At 37.7% G+C, this 7410-nt stretch overlaps 1 protein-coding gene across 3 annotated transcripts in view; it reads left to right on the top strand.

The window, feature by feature from the left end:
- Positions 1–1490: 1490 nt before the first annotated feature.
- The window catches only part of dicer1 (dicer 1, ribonuclease type III), a 57081-nt gene continuing 51161 nt past the window's right edge, over positions 1491–7410 (top strand). The window contains exons 1-2 of one of the 3 annotated variants that reach the window (XM_046063438.1): positions 1491–1659; positions 5589–5686. The gene's annotated coding sequence lies outside the window, so the exon portion shown is untranslated. The remainder of the gene's footprint in view (positions 1660–5588; positions 5687–7410) is intronic. The other 2 variants (XM_046063437.1, XM_046063439.1) reach the window with 2 other exon arrangements.

Genomic DNA, 7410 nt, shown 5'->3' with positions numbered 1-7410 from the left:
TCCCAGTGTGACAGGGGACAGGTAGAGACAGAGCTGCACTTTCTAACCTCATGCCCTAAATATAAAACACTAAGACAAAAACACTTTGCAAACATTTCACAAATATACCCCGAATTCAAATTTATATCAGACACACAGAAACTCTCCTATATACTGGAGAAATGCCTGGATGTCAAATAATTGCGGCAAAATATGTCTCCTCATGCCATGAAGTGAGGACAACCAGTGGAAACTCAGACTGATAAATAATTGTAAAAATTTTCAAATTATTATTATTTTGATTGCTTGATATTTTAGTAATTGTTTTGTTTTTACATTTGATACTGATTTCTTTCTTTTTTTTTAAATGATTATTATTATTATTTTTTAATCAATTAATTTTTTTTTTGTCTATTAATACACACACACACATTTACGGTATTATATATTTATTTTATTTTTAATATATTTTTATTTTTTAACACACACACACACACACACACACGCTTACTGTTTTATTTATTTATTTTAAAAAAATTTTTAACACACACGTGCTACTGTTTTATTTATTTATTTTATTGTTTAATTTTTTTTAACACACACACATGCTTACGGTTTTATTTATTTATTTTATTTTTAATATTTTTTTAACACACACACGCTTACTGTTTTATTTATTTTATTAAAATTTTCATATTTTTAACACACATACATGCTTACTGTTTTATTTATTTATTTTATTTTATTTTTAATATATTTATATTTTTTTAACACACACACACACACTTACTGTTTTATTTATTTATTTTATTTTTAATATATATATTTTTTAACACAAACACACATACGCTTTAATTACTTTACGCTTTAATTACTTGTTTAATGAAATGTATGGGGTTGATTGTTCTTATGTAGTTTGTATGATGTTGTTACACATTCGTGCCAATAAAGTTAATTTGAATTGAATTGAAAAATTGAGAGAGAGAGAGAAAGAGAGAGAGAGAGAGAGAGATCGATCGATCGATCGATTGATCGATCTATCTATGTCTTTCCACATTAGAGTGTTTCTTGTACCTTTGTAACACATAAGTTTCCCCTCTGGAAATTAATAAAGGTATTTTATTTAGTTTTCATATGTGTAATGTAATAGTAAAAATATGGCCCTCATTTAATTTTTATTCACCTATCTATTCTATGTATCTGTTATTGATACATTTTATTTCAATGTCGGATTGTTAAAGCTAAATCGAATTGTTCATGCACTTCAATGTGGTGTTCTGATTTTGTTTTGTAAAAGCAAAATACAGTTTTTCGTAATGTCAGGATCAGTAAGTAAAGCAGCTAAAGTTTGCTTAGCTGCTGTAAAATAATGTTTGTCTGCAAATGAAGTAAGACAACGGTTTCTTCTGTCTTCCCTCAAATAAGGCCAGTGACACTTCCAGCATATTACGGACAGCGATTCTCATTCATATTAGTAGACTGGCGTGCCAGAGTGTGGCCGGCTGTTACGCAGTTTACGTTAATGTTTTGGCGTAGCAGAGGCCCAGGTGAAAGGAAGTGGTCCCACCGAGGACGAATAGCCACCAAATCGGGACAGCAAGAGTGACTGGAAATGAGGACATCCAACGAATGATTTCAAGTATTTTTAGCCAAGACGATCAATTGTAAAACATAAATCAGGTGAGATTATTTACCGAATCGCATGATTCGTCTTTCTGGAAAAAACGTTACTGTTTTGCATGTGTTGGCCTTACTAGCTATTAGCTAGCTACCAAGCTGGCTGGCAGGCTGACATGGTGATGGTGCATGGTGACTGTCGTTACTGTCCAAACGTATTGCATTAGAAACTGTACATTTTTGGGTGAAGCCATGTTTCACGTTTGCTCTATAAATCATACGCTCTGTGGCAGGCAAGCACACTCAGACATAGGCAACATACCTTTAGACCGCAATAACTGGTTTCAGACAGGCGCGATCCGTTTGATTTAACATCGCTAGCCATGCTAGGTTAAGATACCCTGTTGAACGCTGCAAGAGGGTTTCCATTGAAGCGTCTGTGCCCCAGGGCAACGCTATGTAAGCGGATAATGGGCTACCTGAGATATTGTTTAGATACTTCATTTGTGTCTTTACAACCGAGTATCAGCTGAGCTATCATAAGTTGCCATATGGTAACGCTAGCAACCAGTAGTTTGTTAATATAAGCTAACAACACGGTTGATACTTTGCCACCAATATTGAGGCCAAGAACCTTGAGAGGCTTCGTTGCTCTTTAGTGTGCAGATAATTTCAAACGGGCATCTCCAGATATTTAACCAAATATTTTTAGTTTTATGGCCATGAACATGAAGTCAGTTAGGTAACGTTACTCATAAATGCGTGGCAGTAATGGAGCTGCTTAAGTTAGTTGCTAACTAACGTTAGCTAGCTAATGTTAACGTCACTCAGCATGGTCTCTGTTCGCAATGTTAACTTTTACCTTTACGGTCAAGTGTCCCGCTAATGGCGTATGAATTCCTGCTTACATTTTAAGAGCGGAAGCTCTGGTTTAATACGGTGGAAAATCCTAGAAGTTAATCATACTGGCCCGAGGTCATAGAGTTAATGACAACTATTGGATATGATGCAGTAAAAATGAATTATTGTGTCTAATGTTTTGAACACTGTGTTCAGCATGTAGGTATGTTTTGCTTGAAATAGCTGCTGGAAACACTTTGGAAACTGGGCATGTCAATGTGAGCTTACAGGTGTGAAAGATTCAGTAATTTAAAAATGACATTGGAATTAGGGTTACTTAAGGTCCTTTCAGACCGACACTTCTATTTGTTCTATTTTTGTATATGTTTTTGAAATTTAAAAAGTCGTCATGTGAAAAAGATTGAGCACATTTTCGATCCACCATCAATTTGTGTAAAACTGCAAATATTCTTAATCTACATCATCTCAAAACTGGTGCGCCGCAATGATGATGCCGTAAATAGTGGCGATTCTCTCTGACCAATCAGTAACCTTTTGGTACAGCCTCAGCTCGCTTGGAACCTTAACATAGTCAATATGATAAAAAGTACAAGGTAGCAGGGACAGGTACAACTTTTCCTCAATGGAAAACCAAAAATGGCGAGTCGAGCTGGTACCATGCCGTGGAAAAGAGCCGCCATAACATTTCTGTGACTTACGGACTTCCTGCACTTCTTTAAACTGTATCCAGAAAAGGTGCTTTAACAGTGTGCAAGGTGTACATTTCAGAACTTAAAGTGTGTCTTGTTGTGGAAACTTCATAACAACGTGTGACTACATTTCACACATAGGCCAACTCATCAATTCTTATGCAAATTTCAGGCATGGTATTGGAGAAGACAAGTGTCCCAAATTTGCTCCATAGTGCTGATCAACAGTGGTGGACAGAAATGTGTGTCCATGTAGGGTTTTTTATTTTTTTTATTTACTACGCAGTTAACAGCAAGCTTACCCGTAGAGGGATTAAAGCACACTACCCAGCAACATTCAGGTTGGTAGATCTGCTCCCACAACATGGGCTTTTCTGTCTTTGTTGTGCATGTTATGGTAGTTTCTGTCTGATGTACCATAAAGCTCAGCCCACAGACATAAGACCGACATATCCAGAGCAAGCTTCTCCTTCATTTTCTTGGTTACCAGGGTAAAGGGTGAAGAGTCCCTCCCCTAGTAATTAGGGCTGGACCCGAATATTCGAATAGGTTATTTGTTCGTTGGGTAGGTATTCGATTTTCAATTTTGGGATTGATTAGAATGTTCAGGTTTTTTTCACACGCCTGACCACCGCTCACAGCATGGAACGTAAAGCCTCAGTTCTCATCAAAGGGAAAACGAAATGCCAAAGACCTCTTTAAATTAAATGATTACAACGGCAGGGCAGTTATGGGTTCCTTAATTTTACAATTTCATTATAGATCAAAACAGTCAAATAGCCTACATTTTAAAGTAAATTAGTAAACTGTAGGCTACATCAAACAAACAACAACATAATGAACACATTTAAATAATTATATTAGGCCTACTATAGAAGAACTTGTTGTTTTAGTTCCGCTGATGAGAATAGAGCCTATCCTGTCTGTTCCAGGTGACTGGCAGGGTCTTAAAAGTATTAAATTTCATTTACAAAGGTCTTAAATTTTTTCTTGTCCTTTTGTAGGATTAGCAGGGTGTCCGGGGGGTCTTAAAAAGTCTTAAAAGGTAATAAATCAATTTTGCAAAAATTAAGGCTATTAAAAAGTATTAAAGTCTTAATCGCCATTTAACAAGGTATTACATTTTGAAGATGTTTTTTTCAATGTAAAAATCCTGTTTCACTCTTAAACACTCCAAAAAATAGATCCGTGTGAACCGGAAAATGATTTACGAACTACCAACCATAATCTCCCACCCCACTGGACCCGCAATGCTAATTATCCAAAACATAGTCGGAGTGGCGATCAGGAGTAACGGGATTAACCCGGTTGGCCGGTCGCTCTGTGGCCAGCGTGTGTGTTTGTATAACGTTAGCTGGCTATTTAGCTAAATCGGTGCCTTTTAATGAAACACGTTCAGCTTTTCATAAAGCCGATGCTCTCGTCACTGTTTGTGAACAGATCAATCACAGCCTGGTTGGAGCGGGATTTAAAAAAGGTTTTATGTGCTGCAACAAACTTTATAAATGTTTAACTCATTGTTCTGCATAAACAGTTATGATTATTGACGAGTTAGTAGCCTGCTCAACATCAAGGTTGGAGACTATCATGTAGCCTAGAGCATTTTTCTTGCACAAAGTTAATGAATAAAAAAACAACCCCAAACTGAAGCAGCTGTAATTTGAACTAATGTACTAGTGGTTAGTTATATACTAATTATATGAAATTATATTGGATATAGTAACATAATGTATAAGTAATATCAAACTTACAGTTAACTATTAAATTAACAATATACTATTAATGTTATATTATTATACTAATACAGTCATTTAGACTAGTTCCTCCTCCAGGTTGTGCCTGTGCTACACCGCCTACACTACTTACGTTATTCATCACTCAGTTTATTCTCTTCATCTTATTGTTTGTGTTGAATTTTGTTGTATTGATCAAGTGGACGGTGAAAGTTCTCACACATCATTGCAGGCAAGCTCACATTATCTAGTTTAAATCAACTAAAACACAAAATTACACTGTTTCACATGATTTGCTGTAATGTTGCGTACATAAACGTCATAGCTTATGTAAGACAGTTGCTTTTCCTTCCTTCACGTAGAAAGCAGTTGGCCTATACAGGCTGTTATAGGCATCTGAGAAAGTTGGTGAATGCCTCAAATTTTAGATGGCATTACAACCTGATGACCTATGGCAATAAATATGTTATAAATATATTTAAATTCCTTTTAAAAGCTCAAAAATGTCCCTTTTAGAGGTGTGTGGCTGATTTAATCGGTTACAGTTCAAAGTGGCACGGCAGTCTTAAAATATGTTGAAAAAGTCTTGAAAAGGTCTTAAAAAGGTATTGAATTTTACTGCAGGATTCCTGTATAATTGTATAATTAAATAATTAAATAAATGTTGTAACATCATAAATAAAGACTTTTTGTCTGTGTGACTTTACAGTTTACTCTGTTTGGTGTGACTTGGATGTTATAAGGCAGCTGGAAGACCCGCCTGCAGGTTACTGGTCAGTTAACGTTACAACAGCAGCGGAGAGACAGGTGTGTGTTTATGAGGACCGCATCTGTGTGTCGGTGTTGCACCATTGATGTAGGGTAACGTTATCTGACTGGAAACATCCAACATGCTAACGCACATTAAACTTACATCACCCAGATGTGCCGATCACCAGGATGAGGGGGGAAAAAACAGAACCCATCTCCTTATCCCTGCTGCTTTCAAGTCAATACTCTGTAATACTGTATTTCAAGAAGGGCTGAAACAATTCGTCGATCAAATCGAAATCTTTGCATCGAGGCCATGTTTCACACGAACATTTGTTACTGTCGCACATCGCGCTTACGCTGTGTGAACATGTGATTATGATGGCGCTGTTTGCAAAGTGGAGGAAGAGAGAGGAAATAGCAAGGGCCTAAGAAGAAAGTGTCCCAAGTCTTGGATTCTTTCAAGCTAAAAGAAAACAACAACTCTGTAATGTCACAGTCCGTCCACCGTAAAACGAAACCTATTGCTGCCTACCAACAGCACGATGGCACCTGATCGGAAAACACCCAGTTTTATGCCAGCGGACCACAGTCAAGGTAACAGTAACAGCAACTTTAGCATTTAACTGAAATAATGATTGACTGTTGGGCCGTGAGTTTGGGTTGTAACGTCACAGTCATGAGTTAACTGGGTGGGTATTGGGGAGCTGCACCTCAGTATAACTTGTATAGCACATATAGTGGGTGATGTTTGTGTTGGTAAAGCAGTTGTCTGGTTGTTGGTCAGTTGATGTTGTTGGTCTGATGTTTGCTGTATGACACACTATGAATTTCAGAAAAGGATGAATAAACATCAATCAACTATCATCTTATCCCATTAACGTGAGGGGAGGGGGGAGGGGCACCGCTGTCACCATGCAAAAGTACTTCTTAAATAATGTATCAATGAATTGTTGAAATAATTCAATTCAGTTTTATTTATATAGCGCCAAACAGTTATCTCACAGCGCTTTTCATAAAAGAGCAGGTCTATGTATGGTCTATGGTCTACGTACTCTATGATGTTATTTTACAGAAACCCAACAGTTCCCACCAAGAGCAAGCACTAGGAGACAGAGGCAAGGAAAAACTTCCTTTTAAGAGGCAGAAACCTCGAGCAGAACCATGGCTCAGGGTGGGCGGCCATCTGCCTCGACCGGTTGGGGGTGAAGGAGAGAGAGAGGGCAAGAGAGGAACAGAGAGAAAAAGAGGGATGGAAGGAGAGAGAGGGGAGGGAGGCAGCCTACACCATATACACACAGAGGTACAGACAGTAAAGGTGATGTTGCTATAGACTAAATGAAAAATGGTACAGATATTTATAGCAGTGTTAATGATAATAATCGTAATGTTAATGATTATAATAACAATAATAATAATAGGACTAGTAACAATAGTTGTTGTAGCAGAGGGTGTCGAGCAGGAACACGGGGGCAGCAGGTGACCCGCAACCACAGATCCAGACTCTACAGCTCCAGAGCCAGAAAACCTGCAGGAAGTGATAGGAGAGAGGAGAGGGACGAAAAAGCACAAGACTACCAGAATGGGGAGAAGTTGTGTTAGTAACATGCAATAATGGGATGAGGTTGCATACAGAGGGAGAGAAAGTAGAGGAGAGAGGAGGTCAGTGCATCATGGGAAATCCCCCGGCAGTCTAGGCCTATAGCAGCATAACTAAGGGATGGTTCAGGTCTCACCTGAGCCAGCCCTAACTATAAGCTTTATCAAAGAGGAAAGTCTTA

This window comes from Micropterus dolomieu, linkage group LG11, assembly GCF_021292245.1.
Source record: "Micropterus dolomieu isolate WLL.071019.BEF.003 ecotype Adirondacks linkage group LG11, ASM2129224v1, whole genome shotgun sequence".
NCBI classification, from domain to species: domain Eukaryota; kingdom Metazoa; phylum Chordata; class Actinopteri; order Centrarchiformes; family Centrarchidae; genus Micropterus; species Micropterus dolomieu.
The sequence above is the reverse complement of the archived record's forward strand: the minus strand, read 5'-3'. Positions and strand labels throughout refer to the sequence as shown.